Source organism: Mytilus californianus, unplaced genomic scaffold (assembly GCF_021869535.1).
Source record: "Mytilus californianus isolate M0D057914Y unplaced genomic scaffold, xbMytCali1.0.p SCAF_12, whole genome shotgun sequence".
Taxonomy (NCBI): domain Eukaryota; kingdom Metazoa; phylum Mollusca; class Bivalvia; order Mytilida; family Mytilidae; genus Mytilus; species Mytilus californianus.
Window position 1 is genome coordinate 52457016 of NW_026262604.1, and position 14643 is coordinate 52471658.

Below are 14643 nucleotides of genomic sequence, written 5' to 3' on the forward strand. Positions count from 1 at the left end.
CATGTAGATTATTAAATGGTCTATAATGGTTAGTATAGTAGTTGATACCATTGCTTAAGATGTATATGACCCGAAGAAGGAACATAGAACTAAATAATGATCTGAAATAAAATTAACAAGTTTTCTTTAAGATTTTAGCGCTGTTCCTGTGCCTTTTTATAAATAAGGTTTATAATAAGTGAATATTATAAACAAATATACCGCACACCAATGCAAATTCACAAAAAGGTGAATAGATATAAGAAATTGTGGTATGAGTGTAACTTTCTATCCAAGTCACAATTTGTAAAAGTAAACCATTATAGGTCAAAGAACGGCCTTCAACACGGAGCCTTGGCTCACACCGAACAGCACACAAAAGGGAAAGTCCATTAAATCCTACAAAATCAAACGGTCGACCATATCAACCATCCTGAACGAATGGAAAACAACCGTCATATTCCTGATTTGGTACAGGCATTTTCCGGAGAAAATATGGGGTAAAACCTAGTTATATACCTACTTGCAGGGACGGGGGCGTAGCGGATGTGCGCCCCCCTAAAATTTGCAAAGCATGGGTTGTCCTCAGCTTAATAAAGTATACTTCGATGATTTTACCTCAAAATTGAAGTTTTCTCCCTCCAAACCTAAAATCCTGGATCTACCCCTGCCTAGCTTAACAATAGTGTGACAATTGTTGATAGTTCCGTGATATAGACAAAATTGGGTGAGTAACCCAAACATACATAATTTGTTAACGTGAAAATAATTGAGATCAAGAAGCCAAAACTGTGTAAACATAACGAACACGTAATGACCAAATGGCCAAACAGATTTAAGATGAAACGTGACGTGACTTTAAATGTTTTGCTGAATCATTTTCTAACTACTAGTATTTGTATTTGTTTTTCGAATTTTTAAAAGCTACCAATTATTATCATCCAATCTACCTGTAAAGATAAACAATTTCAAAAGTCAGGACTACACGTTCTATTGGAGAAGACCCCCACCCCACCAATCGGGAAAGTTTGGGATGTCTGATTTTGATTTCTCCAATTTCATTTAAGATATAAAATGTCATCTATATAATGTATTCACTAAATCATGTTTTTAACATCATTTTCATTTCATGAATGTCTTTCATGTTCGATATCGCCAGTCAATCTCATCGCCCAACGAACAGATTGTTGCCTGTAAAAAGACGAGAATAAAATTCATTAGTGAGGTACATCAAGGTGTACCCAATGTTTAATATTTGCAGTTATATTGGAATACAATTTCAATAATCAAAAGATTCAGGAAGAGCAAAATTCTATGATTTAACAACTTTTCGTCCGTTGATTTAACTGAAATAAAGGAGGATGGTATACATAAGCCCGGAGCATGGTTATTCAGACACCTGGTCATTATATGAACTGTTTGTTGTTGCTTGTCTATTTGGAACTTTTATTCATTTTAAAAGAGAAAGTAAAATTAAAACACTTGTTAGCTCCTCGAATTTGAAAATCAAAAAGTATTCTTCATCTACCAAATACCATCCTTTAGGTATTCACAAGACATGTTTGTCTGGTATCAGTAGTTATATTTTTTGAATTTTGCAAAGCCATAAAACTGTCCAGGGAACCCAATTGTGAGATCGTGTGTGTAAAATTTAGTTAAACTATGTGTTTTAACCAAAAGTATGTTCTTTAGAAAGTAATTTTAAAATCTGTGTGAATGAATCTTTGGGTAAAGCTCTTGTTTATACATGTACTTATATGGCTGTGTGTGTGTCTCAACACAAATTTGGGAAAAGGAGTGCGGCTGGGGTTTAAAAAAAACACCTCCTATTCATATATGTCCTAGCTATCATGACATCTTATTTAGACGTTAACCACATGGGATCATTAATTTTATTATATAAAAAGATCATAACACAGATTTGCAAACTTCTTAACAGGAGATGAACATTTATGATTTTGCGAAGCACTCCGTACCTTTCATTTTTAAGGTTAAACATGTATTTATCAGGAACGCTCATACAATAAATTGTGAGAGCCAATGATGTATAGGACCCCAAAACGGTGAGCTAAGTGACCAAAAGTGGCGTAAAAAGAGCCAAATTGATTTCTTTTCAACTTTGCTTGCGGGAGTTGGAACCTTAGTTTCAACATAATTTCTTAACATAATTAAGTTATCCACTTACTATTAGACATTAATATATTTGCATGTGCTAATACTGTTCCATAAGGATTTGTAGCTGTACATTTGAGTATACCAGAATCCTTTATGTCTGTTAGCTGGATTCTACCGCCGTCTGAACTGGTCACGTGAGACGGCATGGTATGACTACCAGTATGCAGATACTTGAAAAAGAAAGTTTTTGTTTGTGACGGAAAATACATGACAAAAATTATTTGGTTAGAGGAGAATCACATACAAAGCTTAGTATTTACTGATGTGCAGAAAAATAAATTAACAAAAATATCGAGCTCCAAGAAAAATTCAAAACGGAAAATCTCATCAAATGTCATTTTCAAAAGCCGAAACACATCAAACGAATCGAAAACGACTGTCACATTCCTGACTTGGAACATGCATTTCCATATGTAGAAAATGGTGGATTATATTTGACAACAATGTGTGAACAAAACAAACAAACATAATAGGTAAAAATGAAAAAAATAGGGGTACAACAGTCAACATTGTGTTATAATCTTAATCACTATAAAACAAACAAATATGTCAACAAAGAAAAAAAAAAAAAAAAACAAAGCACATAAGCAAAAATGAAAGACACGAATTCCAAAATTGACCACAGTACAATAACACAAGGACGGGATGTATAAGTACCCAGCCAAGACCATGTAATATTTTGTTGAAGAATTAAAGTAGTGTCACATAAAAATCTTTGCACTTGATGTATAAGACTAGGTAATGATAGGATGGATACTTAAAGTAGATGAACATACAAATATGTGTTTAAACCCGCTGCATTTGTTTGCACCTGTCCTAAGTCAGGAATCTGATGTTCAGTAGTTGTCGTTTGTTGATGTGGTTCATAAGTGTTTCTCGTTTCTCGTTTTTTATATAGATTAGACCGTTGGTTTTTCCTGTTTGAATGGTTTTACACTAGTAATTTTTGGGGCCCTTTATAGCTTACTGTTCGGTGTGAGCCAAGGCTCCGTGTTGAAGACCGTACTGTGACCTATAATGGTTTACTTTTATAAAATTTGACTTGGATGGAGAGTTGTTTCATTGGCACTCATACCACATCTTCTTATATCTATGTATACTTATTTTATTCTACTTGTGTGTAAGACTAAGTTATATTTCGTTAGGATTTCCTGTAGCCGTATATACAATGATATGTACTCACGGATGTGTAAAACCTGGTTATATTTGGTGGCGGAATTCTAGTAGCCGTTCAACCAAAGGGTTGTACTGGCTGAGGTGTAAGAAAAGATGATATTTGGAAATCCAGTAACAGTACATAAAAAGCTTTATGAAATGTGACATGTAAAGACCAAGTACTAATATTTGGATGAGAAATTCTAGTAGCCGTTCTTATGAACCTTTTACTAACTGACGGGTAAGACAAGGTTATATTTGGTGGAGGATTTCCAGTAGCCGTTTGTGTAAAGCTTGTTACTTACTGATGTGTATGTCCGGGTAATCCTTGGTTGAGGATTTCCAGTAGCCGTTTATATAAAGCTTTTTACTTACTGATGTGTAAGACCAGGTAATATTTGGATGAGGAATTCCGTTTGCCGTTTATATAAAGTTTTTAACTTACTGGTGTGTTTCACCAGGTAACATTTGGTTGAGGATTTCCAGTAGCCGTTCACATAAAACATGTTTACTTACTGGCTTGTTTCACCACGTAATATTTGTTTGAAAATTTCCAGTAGCCGTTCATATAAAACATTTAACTTCCTGACGTGTAAGACCGGGTAATATTTGGTTGAGTGAGGATTTCAAGTAGCCGTTCATATAAAACTTTTTATTTCCTGACGTGTAAGACCAGGTAATATTTGGTTAAGTGAGGATATTAGTAGCCGTTCATATAAATCTTTTTACCACCTGACGTGCACGTGTAAGACCAGGTAATATTTGATTGAGTGAGGATTTCCAGTAGCCGTTCATATAAAACGTTTAACTTACTGCCGTGTAAGATCAGGTAATATTTGGTTGAGTGAGGATTTCCAGTAGCCGTTCATATAAAACGTTTAACTAACTGACGTGTAAGACCAGGTAATATTTGGTTGAGTGAGGATTTCCAGTAGCCGTTCATATAAAACGTTTAACTTACTGCCGTGTAAGATCAGGTAATATTTGGTTGAGTGAGCATTTCCAGTAGCCGTTCATATGAAACTCTTTACTACCTGACGTGTATCACCAGGTAATATTTTGTTTAGGATTTCTAGTAGTCGTCCTTGCATACAGAGCTTTTAACTTACTGGTGTGTACGACCAGGTAATATTTGGTTGAGGATTTCCAGTAGCCGTTTATTTAAAGCTTTTAAATCACTGATGTGTATCACCAGGTAATAATAGGTTGAGAATTTACAGTAGCCGTTCGTATAAAGCTTTTCACTTACTGATGTGCAAGACCAGGTAATAATTGGTTGAGGATTTTAAGTAACCGTCAGATACTAGTAAAGTTTTTTTTACTTACTGACGTGTAAGACCAGGCTATAATTTGTTGAGAATTTCTAGTAGCCGTCCGTACATACATAGCATTTTTTACTTATTGACGTGTAAGACAATGTAATATTTTTTTGAGGAATTCCAGTAGCCGTTCGTACAAAGCTTTTCACTTATTGATGTGTAAGACTAGGTAGTAATTGGTTGAGGATCTCCAGTAGCCGTTCATATACAGCTTTTTACTTACTGACGTGTAAGACCAGGTTATTATTTGTTGAGAATTTATAGTAGCCGTCCGTACAAACATAGCTTTTTACCTATTTACGTGTAAGACAATGTTATATTCATTTGAGGATTTCCAGTAGCCGTTCGTATAAAGTTTTAACTTACTGATGTGTAAGACCAGGTAATTATTGGTTGAGGATTTCCAGTAGACGTTCATATAAAGCTTTTTACTTACTGACGTGTAAGACCAGGTTATTATTTGTTGAGAATGTATGGTAGCCGTCCGTACAAACATAGCTTTTTACCTATTGACGTGTAAGACAATGTTATATTCATTTGAGGATTTCCAGTAGCCGTTCGTATAAAGCTTTTCACTTACTGATGTTTAAGACCAGGTAATAATTGGTTGAGGATTTCCAGTAGCCGTTCATAAAAAGCTTTTCACTTACTGACGTGTAAGACCATGTAATATTTGATTGAAGATTTCTAGTAGCAGAACATACATAGCTTTTTACTAACTGACGTGTAAGACCAGGTAATATTTGGTTGACTGTGGATTTCCAGTAGCCGTTCATATAAAACGTTTTACTTACTGACGTGTAAGACCAGGTAATATTTGGTTGAGTGAGGACTTTAAGTAGCAGTTCATATAAATCTTTTCACTTACTGATGTATAAGACAAGGTAATATTTAGTTGAGGTTTTCAAGTAGCCGTCATATAAAGCCTTGCACTTACTGACGTGTAAGACCAGGTAATATTTGGTTGAGGATTACTAGTAGCCTTCCGTACATACATAGCTTTTCGCTTACTGATGTGTAAGACCAGGTAATTTCTAGAAGCGGTAAATATAAAGCTTTGTACTTACTGACGTGTAAGACCAGGTAATATTTGGTTTAGGATTTCCAGTAGCTGCACACAGGAAGCTTTGTATTTCTCCTGAATTTTTAACTGCAGATGAAGGTGGAACAGTAATATGTGGCGCATCTAAAAGGTAGAAACAAGATACATATATTACATATCTATATACATAGATATAAAGAAGTGGTATGAGTGCGTCTGAGACAACTCTTCATCCAAGTCACAATTTGTAAAAAGTAAACCATTATAGGTCAAAGTACGGCCTTCAACACGGAGCCTTGGCAAGCTTTAAAGGGCCCTAAAAATGACTAGTGTAAAACCATTCAAACAGGAAAACCAACGATATAATCTATATAAAAAATGAGAAACGAGAAACACTGATGAACCACATCAACAAACGACAACCACTGAACATCAGGTTCCTGACTGATATGTATGATTTAGGATTAAACTAGTACTGCCTAATGCATTAAAATTAATAAACAGTCTTAGTTAGAGAATACCTCTTGATATCATTAATCAAAATTAAACAATCCTTCAGTTTGTTTTCCTGATCCCAAACTGTTTTTCTTGTATAATTATAAAAAGCAGATGTGGCATGATTGCCAATGAGACACTTCTCCCAAAAAGACCAAATGACACAGGAATAAACAACTATAGATCACCGTACGTCCTTCAACAATGGGAAAGGCCCATACCGCATAACAAGCTTACTTTATTTTAATAAAATTTAACATATTTGCAGTTTAAAAAAGGTTCAGGATGAGGGGTCCTTCATTTATTTAATCCTTTAATATTTTAGACCATTTCTTTCTGTCCTTTATATTTGTGGTTCAAATCCTCTATTCGTTATATTTCAGCATATCTTTATTTTTTTTGCCTATTTTTCTATCATCTTTATTTTATTGTTGCCCTTTATTCTTCCTATTTTATTGTTGCCCTTTATTCTTCCTATTTTATTTATTTTCTAAACTGTAAACCCCATTCAGACCCTCATAAACTGTTATGAACTCTCACCTCCTGTTACAGATACCACTGTGTTTGCTTGGGTTTGCCCAGCATCATTAATGGCAATACACAAATACAATCCATTATCATCTAAAGTGGCTTTGGAAATCGCAAGAGTTTTGTGATGAATTGTTTTCTGGAAATTTGTTATAAAACAAACATTAGCCTTAAATATTAAAGAAACTGTTGTGTAAAAATAAGAAGATGTGGTATAATTGCTAATGGCCAGTAACCAAATTACATAGAAGTTAACAAGTATAGGTCACCGTACGGCCTTCAACATGTTCAACAATAAGTAAAACTCATACCGAATATTCAGCTACAAGAGACCCCGAAATGACAAATGTAAAACAATTCATGGATGGCCTGTTATGTTTATTTCTTAAGTCGTATAACATATGCATTTACATGTTTTTACCTATATTCTGCATTCTTGTTCTACTACTGCATTGTATATTTGTTTGTTTTGAAAAGCAAAGCAGAATAAAAACATAAGATAAGAAAATTAAAGTTAATAATTTGAAAAAAAAACTTAGTGTTAAATGACACAACTGTTTTGTGGTAAATAGGATGATGATGATGATGATGGATGGCTGCCTTATGTCCAGCGGCAAATTGATATGCATATTCAGGACGAGAATATATAAATGTAATATGAATATTTATCCTGCTTTGTACAAATCCGACCCGCTAAATCGGATTTTAACGTGCTAGCTCACAAGGCGACAGTCCGCAGGAAGATATGTTGCTATACTCAGACACATTGTTCTAACTCCGAGCCGACCAGCCTTTGTTCTTACTCCTTAATGCCACGTGATATTACAAAATTAGCGGAGAAGTACCAAAAACCAATTTTAAAGTCTTTGATTTGACCCAGCCGCGTGGTGCGAACCAACGACCTCCCGCACTCGAGGCAAACACTCTACCAAGAGAACATCGAGGCGGTGTGGTAAATAGCAACAAAAGTTTAGGAGACAGAATAAAAACAGAAGTAAATCAGATACTCAATCCTCAGCTCATTTGCATATGTTGTTAAGGAATATTTTTTGTGTGAATATAGAAGTGAATTAAGTTTCGGGAGTACACTTAATAGTTAGTTAAAACAAACTGATAATTTCTTTTGGGAACAATAATGAATCACTGGGTTCATTCAAGACAGCTTTTTATAATTCCTTTTTTTCGCGCTGTTTTAGAGAGTTAAGTGAAAACAGAACATATACATGTAAACATATATTTTACATACGTGATGTGCGTGCCACGTAATTTGTGGCTCTGGATATCCGGTTGCATTGCAGTTCAATGTTACGGATGATCCATATCTAACTTCGACAATGGCCGTTGAACTTATCACTGGAGGTATATGTGGACGCAACGTAGTTGGTTTTACTACAAATCAGTAACACCTATGTTGATGAGAGATGCTTAACCAGAAATCTAATGAGTTAATGATGAAGTTGCAACAACTGAACATTTAAAGGGTTAATGTTTCAATAACAAATCAAGGTCGTCCGATGCCATCAAAACGACTGTCAGGAAATATAGGCAGAAGCTTCTAAATCCCAGCATCATAAAGTGATTACTGGAAATATTTGTTCTTCCCACAAACAATCAGAAATTGGAACACTCTCCCTCCTGGAGTTGTATCAGTACCGTCAGTCAAGGCCTTCAAAGCCTCGATGACAAAACTGAACTTAGAAATATGTAGGAGGGGTCCGTATGCGCACAAAAGTCATGGCAGCATGTTTCTTGAGTGGTAGTTTACAATAATTTACAATCATATAAAATTCAAATACATGTACTTTTAGTGAGTATGAGTAGGTATAGCAAAGTAGATCGCATCTTGTAAAGCTATTCGTGGTTGTATTTTGTAATAATATTTCTAATCTTATGGAAGCCTGACAGGAATTTAATTTTACTGGTATCACAACCCGTGTCAAGGTCTGTCTGGTTGCTAAGTTTATGTAATATTTGTATATATAGTCTCTTTCGACGATATATCTTTGAGTTGACGCATGCAAAATATCAATTAACTGGAAGAGTAACGATTCAAACTAGTCCTTCAAATTTTGTCTGAAACCATATGTATCTTCCTGGATTAGAGATTAAAAACTTTTTATACATTGGACAGTTTGGAACTTGACATATTGTATTATCATCTTTCTGTTATTCGATATGCATTTAAACCGGTTCTTTCCAGCTATATACATTCAAATACACCTCAAGTTGATTACACTTGCAGCGTGTGATTTCACGCATTATTTAATTTTACCCCGTACACATTCCTGAAGAAAGGGGACAAATAATGTGATGATGTGAATAATTCATTTGTTTGATGTGTTTGAATTCTTGATTTTGCCATTTCATTAGGGACTTTCCGTTTCGAATTTTCCTCGGAGTTCGGTATTTTTGTTATTTTACTTTTTACTTAGGTATAGTGTAGATAAAGTAAAGATTTTACCTGTATGGTTTACTATGACGTGGATAAATTTGATATCAGTTCCAGCAGGATTCGTTGCCTTGCAAAAGTAAGTGTTGCCATCGTATACACCAGCGTTATGAATGATTAGATACTGACCATGAACTTGGACATTAGATGGAAACTTGTGCTAGAGCGAAACGCAAGTATATGTTCATATATATGCAAGTCAAAATGAAATGAAATAAATCCGTAAAAAGTATAAATTAATAAGAAAATCAGTGGCCATACATACGCGCACTTTCAAAATAGACGCATTTTCTGAAAGTACTTGCATTTCAATATTTTCCTCCTGTTGCCCCAATGAAGACTTGAAGAATACAGAATAATGGGGAAACAATGAAGAAGAGAGAATAATGGGTAACCAATGAAGAAGAGAGAATAATGGAAACACAATAAAGAAAAGAGAATAATGGAAACACAGTAAAGAAGAGAGAACGATGGGTAACCAATGAAGAAGAGAGAATAATGGTTAACCAATTCCGAAGAGAGAATAATGGGTAACCAGTGAAGAAGTGAAAATAATTGGTAACCAATAAAGAAGAGAGAATAATGGGAACACAATAAAGAAGAGAGAATAATAGGAAAGCAATGAAGAATAGAAAATAATTGGAAACCAACGAAGAAGAGAGAATAATGGGTAACCAATGAAGAAGAGAGAATAATAGGAAATCAACGAAGAAAATAAAATAATGGGAAACCAATGAAGAAGAGAGAATAATGAGTAACCAATGAAGAAGAGAGAATAATGGGAAATCAACGACGAAGAGAGAATTATAGGAAAACAATGAAGACGAGATCACAATGCATGAAAAACAGGTTGCCGACTAGAATGGGTTTTTAACGGCCTCTGTTAAGTGTTTCCTTTCGAAATATTTACAATGAGTAGAACTATGAGAAAAACAAAATGCCCAATGGCATACCGATAGTCTTATCTATTAACAATCACAGTTCTGATATACAACCTGTATATATACATACGCTTATATAAGTGTATGTATTGGAGATCTTCATTTATGTACATTTTAATTTTTAAAGCACATTTTCCTGTCTTTATTTTTCACCATTAAGGTATTTTTCTCTGTTTTTTTTTTATATCATACCACTCCATTATTCTCTACAAATTTTCTTACCTGTTTTCTGCATTCTTTTATTTTCTACCCATTATTTCTCATTCCGTTAACAATCAGCACCCTCAGATACACTTAAATGAATATTAAAATCCAATACATTGAGCATTTTTCTGTTTTTTTTGCTGTGCATATACCTATTTTGTGTCATGGTCGGATACCCCAAATCCTTTGTTCTTCTATCATTGTAAGACAATATAGATTAAGGTAAGTGAACCTTTTAGTTTTGGTACATATTCTTATTTTTTTATCATTACGCAAATTGCGAAAGGATAAAAACTATGGTAGTAGTATTAATATGCAGTATAACCTGGAATTGCAAATATCAATATGCAGTATAACCTGGAATTGCAAATATCAATATGCAGTATAACCTGGAATAGCAAATATCAATATGCAGTATAACCTGGAATTGCAAATATCAATATGCAGTATAACCTGGAATAGCAAATATAAATATGCAGTATAACCTGGAATTGCAAATATAAATATGCAGTATAACCTGGAATTGCAAATATCAATATGCAGTATAACCTGGAATTGCAAATATCAATATGCAGTATAACCTGGAATTGCAAATATCAATATGCAGTATAACCTGGAATTGCAAATATCAATATGCAGTATAACCTGGAATTGCAAATATCAATATGCAGTATAACCTGGAATTGCAAATATCAATATGCAGTATAACCTGGAATTGCAAATATCAATATGCAGTATAACCTGGAATTGCAAATATCAATATCGCATAAGTGCCCATTGTTGAAGAATCGCTATAATAAGTTTCTGATTTTACAGGCCTAAGACATACATCGAACGTTTCCCAGGTAACACTAGGTGTGGGATAGCCTTGTACTTGACACGCTACAACTGATGACGGTTTTCCTTCTGGTATGATTAACTTCTGTTGGAGGGTGATTATGGGTGGAATCATAAACTTTAAGGCTGTTGTTGTTGGAAGAGTGGTCCTAGAAGCTGTTGTAGTTTCTGTAATAATACATAAGATAGAATCATTGCAAAAAGACTATTTATCTTCCTCTATCTGCCTTTAAAAATCATCTTTGAAACTTTGAAACGGATGCTTGCAAAGTGTTAGTCAAAAAGGTAAATATTAGCGTGAAAAGACATTTTTTTTGTATTTGGCATTATGTAGTTTGATCGTCTTCATTTTGTACACGTGAAACAGAAATCGCTATTGCAGTAAACATCAAACAGATAAACCGAATATTTTGTTTTGCTTTTCTGTAATATCGATTGTCGGGGTGGAGAGGAGACAGTACGAGGTCAGAAATTTAAGAAAATAAGTAGTCAAGCAACTGTAAATGTGTTGGAAATTTTGATTCTAATATGACGTTCTTCAAACGGTTTGAGTACACACCTTGGTATAATTCGAATATATTCATATGTTAGATGATAAGCAACGTCATGATTTATTTAAGCTGTTCCAATCCTACTCCCACGTCATATGCTTTTTAATGAATGTTTTACCTCACGTCAGATGGTGTAAATGACGTCATTGAACGATGACGTAATAATGTAAGGATTTTACGGGAAATATTTAATTGTTTTTACTACGGGTTGGCTCTTTATGCTGAAATTTAACCGCTCACTGTCGCTCTTGTTACAATACTTAGCATAAAGGGTTAACCCGTGGTAAAATCACGATAAATTCAAGCCTCATTCAATTATTTCTTAAACGGAAGAGAAAAGGGGTATATTAAAAGTAAAATAACAGAAAATACGGAACTCCGAGGAAACTCAAAACGGAAAGTTAACACACAAATCGAATGGAAAACGATTGTCATATACCTGACTTGGTAAGGCATTTCCTTAAGTAAAAATGGTGGATTAGAGATGGTTTTATAGCTTAAATATCAATAAGATAACAATTAAGCAATACTAGCAGAAAGAGGTCAAGAGGTCTTCATACGGCTATCACCTTTAGAAAACTCCTTTGCTCCAAGCTCTATCGGTTACATAAAAAATAGTATAGTGAAGCAAGTGTGATAAAATCAGTTCATGAAAAAACATAAATTACTAGTATATATGTTCTGTACGCGTTAATAGTAAAAGTTCATTTGCAACGGTCAATTTAGGAATATATTTCGGCGCCAATTTACACACAGTACATATCTGTCTTGATTTTTCAACTTTACATAATTTGACTCTTAAAACCGAGATGTATACACCTACATTTTATTAGTGAAAACAAGCTGTCTGCTCTAATATTTTTGCATTTACCTCGATGAAATTCCAACCTTTTGTTATATCAAAAGACAGTTTTCAAGGGCTTCACCTAGGATGATCCACACTAACGTTTTATCAAAGGCTTTAAAAGGCACATACAATAGACTAGTATAAAGACAATTCAGACATAAAACAAATGCATAACGGATAAACACGACTGTACAACAGATGCCAGAAAGACCTTAACTAAATGTCCTACACCTGTTTGTTTTAATTTTTTTTGTTTTGTCTTTGATTTGTTTTTTCATAACATAAAATAGCATCAATAAATTCCACGGATTCAACCGATTTAGGAGTATAAGTGACATTATAAGATAAAACCTAACTATAAAAATCAGTTGAAAATGGCTTTACTCATCAGATCGATACAAAAGCATTAACAAATCTTTGAAACTACAATGCTTCCAAACCAATAGCTTGATTGAGATTTTTCAGGTAATGGGTATTGTTTTAAAATAAAATTTTGTATTCTATAGGTTTTTAAGATATTTGATAAGCATGTTTAGACATGTGTAACAGGATCTGCTTACCCTTCCGGAGCACCTGAGATCACCCCCAGTTTTTGTTGGGGTTCGTGTTGCTTATTCTTTAGTTTTCTAAGTTGTGTCATGTCTACAATTGTTTGTCAGTTTGTCTTTTTCTTTTTTAGCCATGGCGTTGTCAATTTATTTTCGATCTATGAGTATGAATGTCCCTCTGGTATCTGTCGCCTCTCTTTCATTCTGAGTCCATGTACATAAACAGTATAAATATTGGATTGTAAGACATCCAAATACATATCAACACAAATAGATTTCACTCGGTCTTTCTTAACATAAATTTCAATGACTTATTCGTAATCGCTTTTAAAAAATTAATATTGTTTTAGGCTTTATAAATAAAAAAGTTTATATTTTCAACATAGAGTGCAAGTACTTGACGTCAAAATGAATACTCGTTCGAAAGAATTATATATTTTCCAACATTGTCATATATTGTATAGTTAAATTGCCGTATGTATCATTGCATATTTTTTTTTTATCATATTTGACATGAACCAAACAACAGAATATAATGGTATAACGAGGCTCCTTAAATGATATATATTGAAATGAAAAAGAAGGGTAGACATAAACGAATGAATTCATGACTGCATCATATACGTTGTATTTTCAGTTTGATTGGTTCGTAAAAAAAAGTCACAGCAACGGCTCAAATTGATCTTACCAATAACAAGATGGTGCTGAAGAGATTCTCTTGAGACACGCGTTATACTCTCATAGAGTTGGCTAATCTTTTTTTAGCTTTTGCTACAACTTTTACAATTGCTGTCATGTTCCTAAAAGTGGTATTTTTTTTCAATTTCTTTCTGGATGATATGAAGTATTTTAAATTAAACTAACATATCTGTAATATTCGGATGATAAGTAATATTGGATATTCTTATCTTCAACGGTCAAATATCGACTCATTTATGTTAAGAAAAAAAAAATGATAAAATGATTCCATTAGTTTTAACATAAAATTAACATATCATTATTATAAATATTCTTACCCGGAGGAATATATTGAATGATAAATTCAGTTGACGTCGACCCAAAGTAATTATGAGCCGTACACGTGTATTTTCCCGCCATTTCTTGGTTCATTTTATAAATATGCAAGTTGTTTCCGATAATAAGCATATGTCCTGCAAGCTGTAACGAAATCAAGAATGTTTGTTTTTATCTGACAAAATATCTAGTTTGTTTCTATCTAACAAAATATCTAGTTTGTTTCTATCTAACAAAATATCTAGTTTGTTTCTATCTAACAAAATATATAGCTTGTTTCTATCTAACAAAATATCTAGTTTGTTTCTATCGAACAAAATATCTAGTTTGTTTCTATCGAACAAAATATCTAGTTTGTTTCTATCTAACAAAATATCTAGTTTGTTTCTATCGAACAAAATATCTAGTTTGTTTCTATCGAACAAAATATCTAGTTTGTTTCTATCTAACAAAATATCTAGTTTGTTTCTATCTAACAAAATATCTAGTTTGTTTCTAATTAACAAAATATCTATTTTGTTTCTATCGAACAAAATATCTAGTTTGTTTCTATCGAACA

At 33.6% G+C, this 14643-nt stretch overlaps 1 long non-coding RNA gene across 1 annotated transcript; it reads right to left on the minus strand.

Annotated features, from left to right (window-relative positions):
• Nucleotides 1-1071: 1071 nt before the first annotated feature.
• On the minus strand, nucleotides 1072-8149 carry LOC127722013 (uncharacterized). Its single transcript, XR_007991599.1, has 5 exons — nucleotides 7940-8149; nucleotides 6706-6832; nucleotides 5696-5814; nucleotides 2165-2324; nucleotides 1072-1170 (listed from the first exon to the last, which is right to left on the minus strand). It is a non-coding gene; the product is annotated as an uncharacterized LOC127722013 (long non-coding RNA).
• Between the last annotated feature and the right edge of the window lie 6494 nt (nucleotides 8150-14643).